This window comes from Enhydra lutris, unplaced genomic scaffold (assembly GCF_002288905.1).
Source record: "Enhydra lutris kenyoni isolate GAN:26980312 unplaced genomic scaffold, ASM228890v2 scaffoldscaffold24, whole genome shotgun sequence".
Lineage (NCBI taxonomy): Eukaryota > Metazoa > Chordata > Mammalia > Carnivora > Mustelidae > Enhydra > Enhydra lutris.
The window spans coordinates 25,270,415-25,290,046 of record NW_019154108.1 but is presented as its reverse complement, the minus strand read 5'-3'; the positions used below and the strand labels follow the sequence as shown (position 1 = coordinate 25,290,046).

Below are 19,632 nucleotides of genomic sequence, written 5' to 3'. Positions count from 1 at the left end.
AGCAGGCTGCCGGTGCTGCCGCCTTTCTCCTCCTTTGCCTCCCCCGGCAGGAGCACGCTTTTGGCTAGGAACTACCTGCACAGCATTTTTTAAAAATCGGTCTTTGCAATGCAAAACCTTCCCTCTCGCATCATCATCCAGATGGCTTGGGAAGGGCATACAGGCGCACACACCTTAAAAGGCGCTTCCTGAGAACAGGTGGGGAGGGGGGGGTCTCTCTAGATGCAAATGAGCCCCCCATGATTTTGTGGATTAGGTGGTCCTATTCTTGTCTTTTTTACCCACTAGTTTTGCATACGTGTGTTGGATAAACGGGTGCTGAGAAAAATGGATGTATGTATTTTTACTCAGCACTAACTTTGCAGAAATATTTAGAGGAAATATTTGGCTTGTAGATATAGATAGATCAAGAGGTAGATATGAACTGCAAACAAAATCAATGTACGGTGGGCGGTGAAGCAGGAGATCAGAAGTTTTATTGGCAACTTTTTTTCTGCTCTTTGTTTCATTTCTGTTACAAATGTTATCAAAGGTAACCGATATAAAGATGATGTGGGGAATGCTATAATTGATAGAAAAGGTACAACTAGCTGGAAGAAATAGTGAGCCTTTGATTTTAGAGAATCCAGTAAATATAACAGAGATGGGAGAAAATATGGAAAGGGAACGAAAATAAACAAAAAAACCTGAAGTGTCTAAGCACCCCTAATAAACTGGAAAGGAATAAAAGAGTAACCTTGGATACTGGCAAGTCAGTCCCAGCCCCATCATAAGTAGATCAGTGTAGACAGTAACAATAACCCATGTAAATTTTGTTTCCACTAGAGCTGGGCAGTGTTGCGTTAACAAAACAATGACAATGTGCAATAAACCATAGCAGAAAAGTGGTTTGTGTGTGCTGGAATCTGATGTTTTACTGAACTTTCTCTCTTATGATTACCAATAATTTATTAAAAAGTTTGCCCTTCCAACATCATTTATTGAATGCTGAATTAAATACCAAGTGCTATCTCATATAGGTAGTTCCTACTCTCTAAGAATTTAATGCGCCACACTTTCCAAAGAGGACCCCCACCCCATTTTAGAAAAAATTTCTTTCTCATGGCACCTGGTGTTAATTTTTTGGCATATGTGAACAGATGTCCTTTAAAAGAAAAAAAGTGCTTTTGCACTTTTCACATATATTTCACAAGGTTACTCTAGTTGATAGATGGAGATAGAAAAAATGAGCCATGTTTAAGGAGTGGAAGACCTGTTTAACATGAAAAAGAGAACAAAAAATGCTTCTACAAGTTGTCTTTTGAATTTGGTGTACCTGAGAACTAACCCAAAGGTAGATTACCATGGAGCATTGCAAACCACTGCAAAAAAAAATTTTTTTATAGCTGATGACCTTCCTAAAACACATTCTTATTTCCATTACTCCCCTAGGAGGTACTGAAGGAGAGAAAGACCCCAGGGAACTTTTTTTCCTACTCTACCTAGCATAAAAGGCTGTATTAAACTTTTTATGCAAAGTTTACCATCGAAAGATTAGAATAGATGCCAGGAAAACACACTTGTAGAATGCGAGAAAAATGGCACATGACTACTAGATTATCTATTAGCCCAATCTCTCGTTTTACAAATGCTGAAATTAAGGCCAGTGAAAGAGTGAGGTGATTTACCCAAGATCAATAAGCTAAGACCTAAACAAGGTTTCTTTGACTAATGCTCTTTCCACTACACATTTACGGCCCATTTAGGTGCACCCGTGGATTATCATCAGAATTTATGGATCACAGTCATTCATTCGGTAAACATTTGGGTACCGACCATATGCTGGACATTAGCCTAGGCATGGACAGGAAAAATTCTCCTGCTTTTGAGTAGCATATAATCTGCAATTACTTTGAAATCCTTAATTTTCTGAAGTGTTGAATCATTTTAGAAAACCCAAGTGAACAATTTGGGATTGGTTTTCTTTTTTTAATTTATTTGAGAGAAAGAATGTATATGAGAGAGAGAGCACAAGCAGGGAGAGCTGCAGAGGGAGAGGGAGAAGCAGGCTCCCCACCCGAGCAGGGAGCCAAACACAGGGCTTGATCCCAGGACCTCGAGACCATAACCGGAGCCAAAGGCAGACACCCAACAGACTGAACCACCCAGGTGCCCCAGGGTTGATTTTCTCATAAGTCAATATCTAGCATTCTTTGCCTATCTATGGTCATTTTTACATGCTTTCTTATTCAGATTTAAAAGGAAACATGCATAGATTAAATGGTCATTGAAGAATGTATATTGATTTGGAAATAGTTGGATGTTGTTGACTCAAGACTTTATAGACCTCTTTCTCTATAGGAAGATCAGACAAAGGACTGTACAAATAAAAAGAGGTCCTATGTTGCCACAGAATTCCTGTAAACACAAATATAATGTCACAGGGCCTCCTTTTAGGGAATTAAATACCTAGAGGTGGGGGAAAGGTTGAAGTTCACAGACGCTAGAACATCTGTACTGTGTGATGTTTTACATTTAAATGAACTGGGAGAAATTTGTAAGCATCTCAATCATTACCTTTGTGTGTAGGCAACATGATATAGTTGCAAATTACAGGTTTGGTTCCGAGTCTCAACTCCTTACTTTGCTTATTGGGAAGTGAGATTGGACCTTTTTTTTTTTTTTCTTTTTTTTTTTTAAGAGAGAGTGAGAGCACACACACACGTGCAGGAAAGTGGGTGGGAGGAGAGGGAGCGGGAGAATCTTAAGCAGGCTCCACACCGAGCTCAGAGCCCCACACAGAGCTCAATCTCAAGACTCTGAGATCATGACCTGGGCCAAAATCAAGAATCAGACTCTTAATCGACTAAGCCACCCAGGCATCTGGAGATTAGACCACTCTTATCTTCAGTATCCCTATCAGTGGAATGGAGTCTGTGATCTCTGCCCACCCCACAGGCCACACATAGGTGCAAGTACTTATATTCACTAAGATGCTGTCAAATAGCATGTTCTCTTATCTCTGATCTCTATCCCCTTCCCCTGAAGACACACATATACACACCAATCAAATTAAAACCCATTTTCCATTTCCAGTCCTCCCATGCCATTCTGTCCACCTGTGAGGCACTGCTCTGTGTTCCCCAGGTGGGGAACAGACCAATCTCCAGCCTCATCTACAGGGTGGGTCCTTCTAGCACATCCTTGTCTCATCGCTCCCTCATGGAGCACTAACACACACACATGCTCCACCTTTCAAGGCCAAGAGCCACTTCCTGCCACCATGTCTTGTATTTGAGATTCTTAATTTGAAAAATAGAAACCATTATAACATAGAGTAGTTGTCAGAAGAAAATGAGACTATGGAAAAGATCGGACACATTGAGTTGGTGTTATCTAATGATAGCCTTTAACATTATCCCTTTATTCAATTATTTCAGCTAGAAAGTGGGCTTCAGAATCTCCTTCATGAGATTGTTCTCCTTGTAGTAGCCAGAAGCAAATTAAGAGATTTATGCTGCTTGGTGTACACCAAGGATAAATGATTGCACGTGTTCTCCAAAAGCAATATACAAGAACATTCATAGCAGGTGTATTTTGAATAGACAGAAGAAGAAGAAGAAGGAGAAGAAGAAAAAGGAGAAGAAGGAGAAAGAAAGAAAGAAAGAAAAGAAAGAAAGAAAGAAAAGAAGAAAAGAAAAAACCAAAAGTGCATCAATAGGAAAATAGATCAATGGTTTATAGTCATGCCCTGGAATATTGCACAATGATAAACATGTAGTGACATGGATGAATCTCACTGACGGAAGGATGAGCAAAATCAAGCAGACACAGAAGCGTGTATATGCTATTCATGAACCTCAAGAACAGGTAACGTTAATCTTTGATGATGGAAGTCAAAATAGCAGCTATCTCTGGAGAGTGTGGAATTTTGACTGAGAAGGGCAGATAAGCTTCTGGGGTTGGGGAGCTGGAAATGATGTGGGTAGTGGTTGCATGGAGGCATAGATAGGCAAAAATTCATCAGACTGTACAGTTGTGGAATTTTTAATGTATACGATACCTCATTAATTTTTTTTTAAGATTTTGTTTACTTGACAGACAGAAATCACAAGTAGGCAGAGAGGCAGGCAGAGAGGGGGAAGCAAGCTCCCTGCAGAGCAGAAAGCTCGATGTCAGGCTTGATCCCAGGACCCTGGGATCATGACCCGAGCCGAAGTCAGAGGCTCCAACCCACTGAGCCTCCCAGGCACCCCAATTTTTTAACATGGCTTAGAACTCCATACCTACAGTATGAAGGTCAAGCCTGTATAATAAGATACAGAGGAGGTGAAAGTGACAGATGGGTGGGGCTAAGGGTGTGTATGTGAGAAGTAGTTCTAATTTTTCCCCATTCATTCAGAACATCTGGCTCCTTAATGCTTTTTAGCAAATCCTGATGTATACTACTTGGGTATTCATTAAACCTCTGCTTTCTTTTATTTTTTTTTCTACTTTTTTACAAAATAATCTTTGCTTTTGCTCTCCATTCAAGAAAGCCAAATCAGCAATTCTCTCCTTTTCTATGTATTTCTTCTCTCCATATTTTCTCCACAACTCAACTTAGTGTGTACTCCCCAAATTCCTTTGCCAGCATCAGCCCCTAGTTCTTCTGTTGATTGGATTTTTCTTCAACTATTACTCTCTTGTGTTCTTGCCCAAATTTAGTGTAGTATGTGCATCCTCATTAGGACATCAAGAATATGTTTCACACTCTTTGATCCAAAGTTAAGATTTTTTTCCTTACCCTTTCCTCCCCCGCCCCTCCTCTCAATTCACAGGCTCAGCAACAGCACCTGCTTCACAGAAACAAGGCTGGTCCTGTTCTGATTTCTCTAGTCTTCCTTTAAAAACCAAATGGAGATCAACAGTCCCTCTTCCTGACACACACTGAAGCAAAAAGAGACACACAGAAGGACACCACCACAGGCAAAACAATTCCCTTTTTTGGACGCAGGACATTTTTTCCCTTTAATCTCTCCCCAGAAACCCAAAGTTCTTTGCCTTTGCTCTATGCCTTTGTCTTCACAATCCTCGTTTTGGGGACAGAACGTTTCTTGATTTAGCTGTTGAGAGTCTCTCTCTTCTCTTCTTACTGAGTTCCTGCTATCTTTTTCTTCTCTCTTGTATCTCTGGTGTGTGTGTTTGGGGGTGTGTGTGTTGGGGGGGTGTGTGTGTGCGCGCGCGCACTCTGATATAAGTATCTCTCACTTGGGGGCTCATTTCTAATTAAGCAATTCAAGACCAAGAGGCTAACATGCACAAAACAACCGAATAAAACCTCAAATTAGAAGGAAAATGGCTCAAATGGGTCCCTATCTCTGGGAGTTCTAGTTAAGCAAGCAAACAAAATGGTCTGGGACAAATGATTATTGTTAACTCAGGAAGATTAGGAGAGAATGTAATTAGCTCCCAGCTTCTTCCTGTTCGTCAGCCTTCTTAACACCCTCTAACTCCCCAACCGTGAATTTATCCGAGGCTTGTAATCCGCACCAAAAAGTCCCTGCTGCAAAGCCGGGAGGGTTAACAGAGCTGGTACCCCAGCCAGCCAGCTAACCAAAGGAGACAGCCGGTGAGACTCCGAGCCCGCCCCCTGCCAAGACGCCCAGCCAATGGGCACCTGCGGGGAGTGTGGCGCTGTGTCTCATTGGCTGCCAACCTACGTGCATAAGAAAGGAGGAGAGGGGCTGGCAGGGCAGCTTTGTTATCTTAAGACGCTCATCTGGTGTCTGAGTCTGCAGGTGACACCGCTTAGGTACGGTTCGCGGAGTCGGAGCAGGGACGCGCCGGGCTGCAGCCCTGGGATGGAAGCCGCCTGCTTCGGAAGCAGCTCGCGGCTGCTCCGGCAGCGCCTCCGCTGAGCTCGGAGGTGCCCGTTAACACTTGCCTGGGGACGTGCACCTGCGGTACGGTGCGAGCTCGGGGGCAGGTCTGCAGGCAGCCGGGAGAGCCGTGGAGCCGGAGGAACTGTCTTCGCCCAAGTGCAAGGCAGTGATTTTGGGAGAGAGACAGAGACAGAGGGCGGGTGAGTCTCTTCAGAGTTGGAAGGAAAGCAAGATCTTGGGTGTCTTTTCCGTGGAGGGACAGGGGACTTCCCCATCTGGGCTTGGCACTTTCCTTCCCTCTGCACCCTCGTGCGCCCCGGCCTGGCGCCGAAGCCCCACTTCAAGCATGCTTTGGGTGAGGGGGACCCTGGCTGCTCAGCAGGAAGACAGCAGGCAAGTGGTCTAACGCCGGTGGCGGCGGCGGCGGCGGCGGCAGCAGCAGCAACCCCAGCAGCAAAGCGGGGAGCAAGAGAATTTGAAGAGAGACATCCGCTCCCTCTCACACGCTGAGGGGGAGGCATTCGCGTTTCCCCAAATGAGAAGGAGCCACAAGAGATCATGAAGTAAAAACTTTGGAAAGCTGCCACTGGAGATGTTGCACAAAAACCTGGAATGTTTTAGGAGTCTCCTCCCAGTCGGTGGAGGTTTGGGGAGCAGCTGATACCGCAAGGAGGGCTCTTGCAAGGATTCAAGGTAACAGTGCAGGGTTTGGGTGAGATTTCTCTCTCCCCTTTTCGTTATCCTTTGGTGTGTCCCTGGGGAAGGAGATCATTTCGCCCTCCTGCAACCCTCTTGCCCAGGTGCCTGGCAGGGGCAGGCAGAGGGAATGATCCCACGTCTTAGTTTTTGCCTCGGGGAGCTGAGCAGTGGACTTCAGGGTTCAGCGAGAGATCGCCCTGTTATTGCCTCCTGGTGTTGCTCGGCTTGGGCACGTTGCCTGACCTATATTGCTTTTGCCTGGTTTAAGTCCTCAAAGTTAGTGCAACTCCCATTAGCCTCAGAAAATTCAATCCGGCTGGGTAATTGCAGAAGATGACGAGGACTTTTGCCTGCTCGGTGGCTGCTGGACTGAACTATAGGCTGTTGCCCATGTTTGAGAAGGGCCCCCAAGAGCTGAGGGTGTGATACATGATACGTTCATATTCACATGGCCATAGAGCTACATTCACATGCTCCTAGAGCTCTGTGGCGTGTCCGTAGAAGCCTGTCTTCTTTCTCCTAGGCACATGCAGCCAAGAGAAAAAAAAAAATTTCAGAAGAGTGAACCCTGTGGGTTGCACATAGACTCCCCAGGGTGGTGGCAGAGCCCCATTGAACGAGTTGAGCCCGGCAGCACGCTGGAGACGCTGGGGAGAAGGGTGCCGTGCTGGGAGGAGGGGCGTGCTGAGATTCTGTCGCGATCCCTCTCGCTGGTTCTGTGATCTTCTGGGTGCCCAGTCCAGTACCACCCATGGTACATGTGTGTGTGTTTCTGTGTGTGCCTGGGCTCGCAGTTGTATGCAGGAAGCAGGCTGCTGACCAAAAGACCACGCATGTGCAGCTCTCTGCCTAGGCCCCTGGAGTGCTCCTTCCTAGCGGGAGCGTGAACTTGGGAGCTGGTGGTCCAGCCCGGAGGACTTTTCTCCTCACCCAGCAGTCCTTCTGCATGGTACCTATTTATCCAGGGTATATAGACCTAAGCCAAATATTAACTAATAATCAAGCTAATGCACTGTAACATGATTGAACAGACCCCTCTGTAAAGAACCGTGTGTGTGTTCTTCCTAGCCCTGGGAGCCGGGTGCCCTGAGCGGGAACAAATGTTTTCTTAAAAGGATGGCAATTATAACGAGCGATGCTTATGGCTGGATAATCTGGGTCTTATTCAGCAGGAATAATGATATGTCAGCGTCGACCAATCAGGAGGATAAAAGGTTTATTATAAGTCAAGTATTTCTGCCTCTGTTCTTCTTCAGACATGTGCTTGTGGAAGGGACCCTTTCTGACCGTGTTCTATAGAATGCATATAATGCCAGTATTCACCAAGCAGCTAAAGTATTTTACAGAATCCCCTGGGGGGCAGTCTGATGACATCAGGCAAGAACAAAGTGATGCTGGAGTTTGTGTGTTTTCCCTCTTGATTTCACACAGTGTGTGTGTGTGTGATTTGTTTAAAGCAGGACCCTCCAGAGTTCCCTCTCACTCATAAGTTGCTTTGCAGCCCTGGGGACATGACCAAGCAAGGCTGTCACAACGATCCTGAAATCTTATCAATATCGTAGCTGCTGCTTACTCTGGGAAAGGATGCATGCTCTGCTTCTTGAGGAGGGATATGATCTGAGTAGGCGCAGAGCACAGATACCATGAAACGTTTGAGGGAAAGGAAGCAAATGTCAGACCCTGGTCTTCCCTGCTGAGGGGTCGCTGGAGCCCAAGGGTTGGACGGCTGGGCAGCAGCCCTGGAGAAGACAGAAGCATCCTTGACTCTTTCTTCTCCTTCCTCTCCAAAAAAAAAAAAGGGGGGGGGGGCCGGCTTTGTCTCCCAGAATGGAGTGATGTGCACTGCAGTGTGGGCACCGGGAAGGAGGAGAGGAAGGAAGGACTGGGGAGGGAGGAGGGATCCTGCTCTGCCAGCACTGGGCCAGGCTCAAGGATGGGGGAAGATTATCCTCTGGGTATTCCATTCTGGCCTAGTAACAGGTTGTTTACGGAGCAAGGCCAGAGGGCAGAGAACATCCCTGCGTCATCAACTCCTTCTGATCGCCTTTCCCAAGGCACAGGCTGGCCACCGGGGAGCATCACATAAGAAAGATCCCTTCTGAGACGGTGCTCCAGAATCCCTCCCCAGCTCACAAACAAGAGGTAATCTGGAGGGACTTGAGACAGCTGCGTGGGCACTTTCTGCTGACTGGGATGCTGAGTGCCGAGGTTTCCTGGTTAGTGTTCTGTTTTCCCCACTGTGCAATGCATTTCTGGTGATTCAACTCTTTCCCTTAAATAAGAAGACCTTGTATACATTTTATACAGGCATCCTTTTCCAACGGGCTGAGAGCATTTCAGGGAGCTCCTCTAATTAAGCCTCTCACAGCTTATTGTCTCATTTGTCTTTGATTACCCTACGAAGTGGAGCCGGAATGGTTTTAGCCTCCTTCTTGGAAAAGAGAGGGCACAGAACCTTGGAAAGATGAACTGCTGTCTTTGGGGTCCCATGGCGTGGGGTCTGGGGCTCAGCCGTCCTGGACCCACCCCAGACTCCACCAACTTCTAAGAAATGGTTTCATCTTAGTAACTGAAGTTTCATTGAATTGTTCTGTGCTTTACAGGAACGGGAGGTTGCCCTGATGTCGGGCTTTTCCTCTAGCTCTGACCTAAGGGCTATGAAGGCTAAAAGTCTTAGAAGCTCTTACCTTTGCCCTCAGTGATCTTACAGTCTCGTTAGGAAAGGAGACTGACATCTGGGAAAAAGGAATGACAAGATAGTCTCAACAGCAGTTCAATACAAAAGATTCAGGAGGCTGCCCTAATTAATCCACAATTGATTTGTTCCGATAAGGAGAGCTATTAGCATTCCAAGAAGGGAGAATTTGAGTTACACCACGGGGGACAGGGTGGGATTTGCTTAGAGAGGAAGAAATGGAGACGGGATTCCAGCTGACAGAGATACCAACTGAAGCCTAGTTGACAATGCTGGGAACGTCCAGGCTTGACGTTGCCTTTGGGTTTACCCTGGGTCACTTCTCCACCTGGATCCTGGAAATACCATACACCTGGGTTAATTATTTGACGCTAGTATCCGCCTAGAGGAAGCTACTCTGGGGCCGTGGATATCTCATTAGACATTGAAATTCACCTAGCCTCCCACCCACCCTCAAGTCTAATCCATATATTATGAGAAAAATAGTGCTCAAGGTCAGGGAGCTTATCAACATTATATCAAAAATTTTGGATGAAGATATTGGGAGAAAACCAGGCAAGCTTCAAGAGAACATGAGAAAATCTTGTATTTTAGAATCAAAATCTCCTAAGAGGCTTGATTTTCCTCCGTTTCCAGGTTCCCCACCCAAATGTCCCTATTGGGGGTTTAGTAGGAACTGGCAAAATGCCAGAGCCCTTAGGCATTTAGCACAGAGCGGGAGATTTTTATTCTTAAGATTCTTGAGCATGCCCATGTACCTAACCTCTTGCCTCCCCTCCTCTTTCCCTTTTAATAAAACATATGCTGTAGCAGTCACAAGGGAGGCCACCAAAAGCAGAGGGTGGGGCGTGGTACCGCCTGCAGCCCTACCACGGGGCACTGTGGCTGCTCCGCTGAGCAGGAGAGGAGAGAGGCAGGCTGCCAGCCCGGCCAGCTTCAAGGAAGGGCCGTGGGCTGTAGACCACCAGGAGACGGCTGTGATCAGCCAGCCACACCATTTGCTCCAGCAGGGATCCCCGTCTCCTAGAGAAAAGGTCATAGCAAACCATAGGTTCTGTGAGAGAACAACCACACTATTCACTGGTCTTCACTTGGTTGGAGACATCTGTCCACCCCACACGTCACTGGTAGCTTGGGTGGTCCCACGCCACCATGGAGGCGGTGGCTATCAGGCATGAGAGTAAAATGACTTGCCTGAAGTCATGCCATACTTGCTCTCAGGTCAAGAGGAACATCCCCAGAATCCAGTTCGTTTGATTCCTTCAGAGTTCACTCTGGGGACGGTCCTCAGGGATATTTCCTTTCAGTTAAACATCCTCCCTCAGGCCTTCTTTGTTTTCTGCGTTAAAAGATAATGCAGCTGGACTGAGGGGCTGCCTTTTTCTTTTCTGTTCAGAAGTATCCACTGCCATGTCCAGGCCCATGGGCATGTGGTGGATGGTGGTGGATTAAAGCCTTTTCTCTTTGGGAGTGAAGGTAGGCCACTCAGTTATGCTTCTGAGGGGGGCTGGGGTAGGGGGCATCTCCTGGCCAATTAGGATGCAGACTGAGCTCTTTTCAAATCTTTGATATGTATGCCGAAGGAGGTAAAGTTGACTAACACCATGGCAGCATGGAATCTTCAACACCCAATTCTATCATTCCTTTTCCTGGAACCCACGTGGAAGGCAAAGATGTCTGGAATGTAGGGCTGAGCAAGGGAATGGGCAATTTGAAACCTCATGAGACTGCTTTCTAATCTGCACTGTCCTCCCAGCATGGTAGCCACTGGCCACATGTGGCTCCTGAGCGCTTGAGATGTGGGCTCTAAGTATAAAATGCATACTGAATTTTGAAAACTTGGCTGAAAATAAAGAATGCAAAACATGTCACTAATCATTTTTAATAATGATTACATGCTAAAATGATACTATTCTGGATAGCTTAGGTTCAGCAAAATATGTTTAGTTTCACTCCATTCTTTTTACTTTTTCATGTGGCTATCAGAACAGGTGTAATTACATGTTTCTTTTGGACAGTGCTGGTCCAGGGGCTGGAGAGTAGTGACAGGTAATGTAGACAAAGGGCAGAGGCATGAGATAAGAGGAGCTAGAGACATGAAGAGAAGGACCATGGAGGGAACGATGCCAAGCAGCCCAGGGAGGCTCTGGTTGTGTATTTCTGAAATCTAAAGTCAAGGAGGTCATACGTAGCTTACTTTGATTTATGTTTGAGGAACACCTCATGAATGGTGACAGCCTGCCCAAAGCATTTACAGCTCTTGGTTCACCTGCAAACAATCTGCAGATGAGAGGCCTGGTCATTTTTTTTTTTTTAAAGATTTTATTTATTTATTTGACAGAGATCACAAGTAGGCAGAGAGAGAGAGAGAGAGAGGAGGAAGCAGGCTCCCTGCTGTGCAGAGAGCCCTATACGGGACTCAATCCCAGAACCCTGGAATCATGACCTGAGCCAAAGGTGGAGGCTTTAACCCACTGAGCCACACAGGTACCCGAGGCCTGGTCATTTTATCCTAATGTTTTTGAGTTTCTGCATGACAGTGGGAGTAACCAAGGAAATTATCTTTAGGGTTTCACTCCTAAGTGTGAGGACACAGCAATTAGGACCAGCTAGGTGTGTTTGATTTTCAAACCTCCTCCTTTCTTCTCATCACTATGACATTATCATCTTTCCTTGTGAGAGCTTTCCTTCAAATCAGACATGTTTCTTGTGTGGTGGGGAGAAAGAAAAGTCGCTGCTCTGAGTTAAAGATTATTTTGTGGACCTATTGGTAAGAAGAAAGGGAGGAAGGCATCAAGATTGAATTATGTTTAATAATTACATATTTAAGCATTATAATTCACTCATTATTATTATCTTATTATTATTCATTGCAATGCGGTTTGGCCACAACTTGAACTCCTTGTAATTTCTCAGCATCTTAGAATTTACAAAATGTTTTACAAGCTTTCTCTCATCTGATTTTCGCCAGAACCCTGTCGAGTGGCTACTATTTTCATTCAAAGTTTTCCATGATCTGCCCCCAAATTATTTATTTTCTAATCCTTCTCTTGTAGGCACTTCCTTCAGTCTTGTTTAGTCAAACTGGTCTGCTTACTATTCTCCATTGTTAACTCAGTAAATGAGGGTGTATTACCTCTCTGAGCCTCAGATCCTTCATTTAGAAAATAAGAAGTAATAATGCCCCATCTCTCCAAGTGTTGTTCTGAATGTTAGACAAGATAAACTGTATAACGTTCCAAACACAGTTCTAGGTACATGGTAGGTGCTCAGCAAATGTCAACACCCTTTCCTAGCACAGGCCTTGGCTTTGATCATGCCAAGATTAAAATGGCCAAAGGGGAACTCATTGTTTACCAATTTCACACATAAAACGATCCCCCTCTCCAAATTCCCTGCTTTGATTACAGGCTCACCCAACCCCCCAGAGGCATAATTAGGAAATCTGGGTTGTCCTGGACTCCACTTTCTCTCACACAGCCCACCACATCCAATCAAATCAATCCCCAAGGCCTGACAAGCTCTACTTCCTCATAGTTTCTCAAAGCCACCTGCCCTCCGCCAACCCCGCCACCCCTCTTTCATCATGCCCAGTCTTCTCACCTGGAGTTCCCCAATGCTCCTGTCTCCCTGTTTCCTCTCTTTTTTTTTTTTTTTTTATTTATTCATTTGACAGAGAAAGATCACAAGTAGGCAGAGAGGCAGGCAGAGAGAGAGAGAGGAGGAAGCAGGCTCTCCGCTGAGCAGAGAGCCCGATGTGGGACTCGATCCCAGGACCCTGAGATCATGACCTGAGCCGAAGGCAGTGGCTTAACCCACTGAGCCACCCAGGTGCCCCTCCCTGTTTCCTCTCTTAAAGCCTAGACAGTCCAGTCTCCTCCCTGTAGTAGGGCGATCCTTCAAAATGATCAACTTGATTATGCTTCTCCCCTTGTTCTAATTCTCCAATGGCTCCCCACTGCCATCAGAATAAAACCCAAATGTCTCAGCGTGACAAACAAGAGACCCTTCCTAAGGGTCTAGCTGCCTCCCCAAGCCTCTCTCTCAAGTTGCCCTTCTGACTCTGGCTGCCTGAACTCCCTCTGTGCCCCCATGGAATTTGCTGCTGTGTCTCCTGCCCTGTCCTGCTTCTCCAGGGTTACAGACCTTCAAGACTGTAGACACTTCCCTGACACTCTGAGAAGGAATTAATTGCCTCCTCCTCGGTACTCCTACACATCTAACTCAGACTGTTTTTGTGCTGTACCCGCCACTGTAATGATTTGTTTATATGGCCATCTCCTGCACTCAAAGGTAGGGTTGAGATGGGGTTTCAAAGACATGTTTCTTGGGAAATATTTATTCAGTATATTTTTAGGTATATGTCCCAGGTACTCTTCTCAGGCACTGGGGATTCAGCAGTAAACAAGAGATTAAAAACTGTGCCATCAAGTTGCTTACATTCTAGAGGGAAGATAGGTTGATAATCACAGCAATGATCATTATTAAGATTGCTGATAATAGCTAACAGTTTAATAGTACTTACGGGTCAGGCTTTGCTGAAGGCTTGACATACATTAACTCATTGACTTCACCTAATGATCCTATAAATTCCCATTTTAATCAATCCTACCTTCCCATTTTATAGATGATGACTTAGAGGCCCAGCGAGGTTAAACAATTTGTCCAAGGTCACACAGTTAATCAATGAGGTAGCTGGTATTCTAACCCTGTTTAGATTCTGAACCCATATTGTTTATTACTGTGGGGTCCAGAAAAAAAAATAGACATGTAAACAAGTAAATAAAATTGTTTCAGGTGCTGATAATGAAGATTATTAAAATAGAGTATTAGAAGAGAGTGAGTGAGTGAGATGATGGACAGGGAAGTTCTCTTTGAGGAGGAAACGTTTAAATTGAGACCTGATTGTCAATTGAGGAAGGTAGAAATCCCAAGGTAGGGATGAATCTGGGAGAAGAGAAATTTATAGGCTGTGTGGTGAGCAAAGGTCTAGCTGCTGTGATGTCCCCTGCTGGTGGTAGACTCTTAGTTCTGAGCCATCTCAGGGAGCAACAGATTGTCCAAATGTTCCCCAAACCCTCTGCCATCAGTCCAGTTGTCCTTTCTGTTCTTTCGGTTTAAGACATTTCTCACAAGGCATCTGGTTTGCTGCTCTCCAGAAAGGTAGAAGGTGCAGGGACACACACACACACACACACACACACACACACACGTACGTATCCCTGCTCTGCTGAACCACTTTATTTCACTTCTCTCCTGTGAATGACGTGTCACTCAGAACCCTAGTGAAATGACAGGCGCAGGCAGAGCAAAAAGGCTGGAGACAACCCAGAGGCATGAGCGAAAGGGGAAAAGAAAATTATTTTTTAACAAGATGAAAAGTGACTTGGACTGGACAGAGAAAAGGGAATTTGGTCAGGGAGGGGCCTGTGGGGTGGGGGGTACTCTCTTTCCTGACCTGGGTGGTAGTTTCTGCTACAATTTTTCATATGAATGTTTATATATATATATATATATATATATATATATATATAATGTAAACACACATATATACATAAACATGTACATGCATAGATATTCGCACACAGCACACCACACACACACACACACACACACACACACATATCTTCTCTATGAATCTTTCTCATAATAAAGCTAAAAAAGTGGGTGGGACAAGCTCATACCTATTTAATATACATCCAAAGCCTGCTTTATGGTAAACATTGTATTAGGCTTATTTTCACTTATATTGTCTCATTTAATTTTTATTACAACCTTTATAAGTAAGTGTCATTCCTGTTTGAAGACAGAAATGAAGAAGACAAAGCACAGAGGGGTTGCCGTTGAGACTCAGGGCTCTTGCCCCCCACACCATGCCCTCTGCTTTCTACACAGGAAAGCTCTAAGAGTCAGCAAGGTGGGGAGAAAAGGTCCCTGATTTCTGGGTCAGACAAACTTGGGCTTCAGTCTAATCTGGGTCATTCAGTAGCTGTGTGAGTTCAGACACATTACATAACCTCTCTGAGCTTCTGTGTCTCCATCCGGTAGAATGGTGACAGTAACCCCCTTATCTTGTACAAATATCATGATGATTCAATGTAAGAATTGAAAAATATCCACAAAGTGCCTGCCACACAATGGGCATTCCAAAAATGCCAGCTACTATGTTTGTGTCCTGGAATAGTCAAGCTCATCAGACACTGACTTTCGTGGAGAGCAATGATGGCATTTAGCTGCGGTCAGTAAGAGTCAGCTACTAGCTTCAACCCATGCCGTCAGATGCCAGTGAGTCAGGAACTTCCTGGCAGTTGTACCATATGCCAGGCACCATGCTAAGTGCTTTCCAGGCACTGTCTCATTTAATCATCTAACAACCCTCTGAGAAGGGTTGTTCTTTTCTGTTTGTAGATGAGGACATTAAAGTTCAGAGAGATGAAACAGCTACTCCAAGGTCACAGGACCTGGAAGTGACAGAGCTCACACTTGAACCCAGGTCTGTCAGATCCCAGAGCTCATGCTTTTTGATACTGGACTTTGCAAAGTTGTCACTGTCTTAGGTCATGTCCAGGGACAAGGGCATCTTTGTGGTCAAGGTAAGGGTAACTGCTCCAAAGTCTGGGCTCAGTCAGTTGGGAGTGGGATGGGAGCACTGTTAAGAGCTCAGAGGCTTTGTGGGGCAGGCCAAGAGAGTTCGTGCATGTTCAAAATGCTGTCAAGTTTCAAGTGCAATGCCTTACATGTAGTGGGCACGTTGTATGTGTGGGCTGAATATTTGAAGTACCTCTGTTTCTGGATATAGGTATGCTTCATTTTCGAAAGAGCAGGCTTTTAAAACAAATAAAGTGAGTTGAGTGTCCTTAGGCTTGGAGGAAAAGTTTTCCCTGATTTACACAAGGATATGTTAGCAGTGGTTTTTAACCCTTACAAAAAGAGTAGGAGGGGCGCCTGGGTGGCTCAGTTAAGCTTCTGCCTTCCGCTCACGTCATGACCCTGGAGTCCCAGAATTGAGCCCAGGGAAATGGGCTTCCTATTCAATGGGGAGCCTGCTTCTCCCTCTCCCTCTCCCTCTGCCCCTTCCCCAGCTCCTGCTCTCTCTCTCAATCTCTCTCATAAATAAAATCTATAAATAAATAAATAAATAAATAAATAAATAAATAAGTAGAAGACTCTAATCAAATAAACCCTTAACCTAAAACCCCAATATATGAAACAGATAAAAGCAGACCTCCCTGACTGTATGAAGCCTGGGCCCTGGAGCTCCCCCACCTGTCACTTCCCTTTTCTCATCCGCAAGCAGTCCCTGAGGCCCCTCCTTGGAATCTAATGTCTGTTCAAAGCACACTGAAAACCACCACACTCCAGAACTCCTTTAAAAAGCAAGACTTGGGGCACCTGGGTGGCTCAGTGGGTTAAAGCCTCTGCCTTCAGCTCAGGTCATGATCTCAGGGTCCTGGGATCGGGCCCCACATCGGGCTCTCTGCTCGGCGATGAGCCTGCTTCCTCCTCTCTGTCTCAGCCTGCCTCTCTGCCTACTTGTGATCTCTGTCTGTCAAATAAATAAAGTTAAAAAAAAAAAAGCAAGACTTGGATTCATTTAAAATAATGGGTGACATATTGAAATTGATTTTAAAATATGAGACTCTCACCAGCCCCAACACACCCGTGAATTCCGGTGAGCCCGGGACACATGACTGTTGTTCATTCTTGTTCTGGACTGCAGATGCTTGAAATTCAGCACGCGTGAATTAAATGCCTGCTGTGTGTCAGGCATGGGACTGGACCCTGTGTTACCGGCTAGCAGCTCTTAATTTTTAAATCCCTACAAAGTAGATATTATTGTTCCCATTTTGGAGATGAGAAAAATGAAGTGCAGAGAGGTTAAGTCAATTACCCATGATCTCACAGATAGTGAGTGAGAGTAGTCGAGTTGGGCTTCTAACCTAAGTCAGGATTAGAGAGCCAGAGTATTGCCACCAACACCTACAGCCTCTTCAAACATGGATCTAGGAGTAATATTGCCTCTCTCTCGCTCTCAAAGGTTGTTTTTCTTTTTCTTTTTCTTTTTCTTTTTTTTTTCCTTTCTCACTTTTCCCAATACTCCTCAGTTGTGAGAATTTACAGAAAATCTCTCTCTTGGCCGTCTGGGCTTCAATGAGTGCTATCATAGTGCACTGAGGTTTCCCGGGACTGAGGATGTGGTCCTTCCTCACAGTCCCTTTCCGTCTCATCTCCAACCTCAGGGAGGCTCTACCCAGGGGGGTTTAGTCCCAGGGGCAGGGGGACCTTGGTGATGCCCAGGAGCCCACTCTGTACTTCCCTGCCAGGCCTCCCGCAGGGCGCGGAGGCCCAGGCTGCTGGGCTCAGGGGGTGTGGGAGATTCTTGCTCAGCTGTGGTCTGGTAGCCTGGAGCTGGGGCTTACTGGAAGAGTGTGGGGTGGGGCTGTGCGAGGAAGTCCTTGGAATACCCTTGAGGTATGGGAATGCTTAGGCACTCAGTAAGGAACGCGGGGGCAGTTAATTTCTGCCTCCCCCTCACTGGTGTTCAGCCATGAGCGTGCGCTATAAATAAGCCATCAGGCAGATGCAGGGGAGGTGGGTGAGCAGTGTTCCAGTGGGGGGATGGGGTCCTGGGGGCCCCGGCACGCGCCTCTTTTCCGCTTCCGCAATCTCTGTCCTTTGGGATTTGAGCCCTGCGGGATAACCGAGCAAGGTCAACATCCTCCCGATGCTTCGGGGCACTGGAGACCCCTAGAGGCGAAAGGCTGCGTTACAGGCCCCCTGGCCTTGGAGGCGCGAGCAGGGTTCTTGCCTGGAGCTTGCGGAGTGGGGCTAGTTCTTTTCTCCCAAAACCCTAGCCGGGAAGCAGTCCCGCAAACTCCAAAGGGGCAAGGGAGGGAGGATAGGAGTGGGTGGGGTTGGGAGTGTGTATGTGTGTGTGTGTGTGTGTGCGCGCGCGCCCACCGGGTGATGGTGGTGGTAGCCCCAGTACCGCGCCCCCGCCCTTCCCTGCCCCTCCCAGTCTCCCTTTCCAAGCCCTCCCCTCCTCAGCCCCTGCAGCGACGGGTCAGCCCTTCCCGCCGCACCCCACCACCTCCATCAGAATCCTATCTTTCCCTCAGGGCCCTTCACACCTCTTAGTAACCTGATCAACTAATTTGTACTGAAGTATTAATGACTAATAATGATTTAATGTGCTGCCCTCTCAATTAACACTTGAGCACTTAGATTCACATATTTTAACTGAAGTAGGAGATTGGTGTGTTTCCTTTCTGAGGAAGGGAACTGTAGGCCCCTCCCAAGGAGCCATACAGACAGCTGCCTATTTAGTACATATGCTGTTTTGCCCCTGATCTTAGCAATGTTAGGGACATCACGCAGGCACTCAAGCAGGATTTCCCAAAGAAGGCCTGCCCTCATCCACAGTCCTAAAAAGCAGCACTTTGTGCTGGTGATGGGCACACACAGAAGATGCTGTCCCTCCTGCCTCTGCTTCCACAGCTAAGATGTACTAGCTGTGTAACTGTGCGAAGTTACTTACCCACACAAACCTCAGTTTCCACATCTATAAAATGGACTCAGTGAAACTCATGTCCTGGGGTTGGTTCGAGTCAGAAATGGAATAATGGAGAACTGGCACTTCCCATAATGTCTGGTGCATACAAGAGTGCTCAGTAAATGACAGCTCTTTTTCTTAATCATCTTAGTTTTATTTTTATCATTTTTGCCCTATCTCAAATGTTCAGTGCAGGGCAGCATACAAACGCTGTATTTATTATTTAGAAGTGGGTGAAGCAACCCAGCCTCCTAGGTGTGGTTGGTTTGGTAATGAACTAGATTTCTTTCCAGGTGACATCACTCCAGAGATTTTTTTGGTGTTTTGTTCTGTTTTTACTCTGCTTGGTTTCTTTAAATGTATGTCACAAATGCAGTGAGCAAAATGGATTTGGCAGTGACTTAAAAAGACTTAATGCATTTTGAAAAGAAAAAAAAAAAGGCCACAACAAAAACTGGTTTGTTTCTGTGATATATGGTTCACGTGATATGACAAAAATCCATTGTTATGCTTAGGAAAATTGGCTAATTTTAAAACAGTTGACACATGCCATATGCATATAGAGCAATGATGGATTTTGCCCAGGCAAACAACAGAAGAACACAGGGCCAGTGATAACTCTGTTAGGGCTTTAGTCGGTTAAATCCTTATTTGGTGGCAGCCGCATTCCACATAGGAGACCGAAATGACAAATGGACTCCTTGTGGCCTCAGGTGTTAGAGTCAGACATTTTATCATAAAGATACCAACCACCAGGCTTGGAACACACACAGTGCACTGTGTTTTCATGAAATGAGCAAGAACAGACTTGGGAATCTACCTGGACAGCAAGCTTTATGTGC

At 45.8% G+C, this 19,632-nt stretch overlaps 1 protein-coding gene across 1 annotated transcript in view; it reads left to right on the top strand.

Annotated features, from left to right (window-relative positions):
• Positions 1-5,768: 5,768 nt before the first annotated feature.
• LOC111150714 (BMP/retinoic acid inducible neural specific 2) overlaps positions 5,769-19,632 on the top strand; it is a 108,058-nt gene continuing 94,194 nt past the window's right edge. Inside the window, exon 1 of the mRNA XM_022508265.1 lies at positions 5,769-6,536. The gene's annotated coding sequence lies outside the window, so the exon portion shown is untranslated. The remainder of the gene's footprint in view (positions 6,537-19,632) is intronic.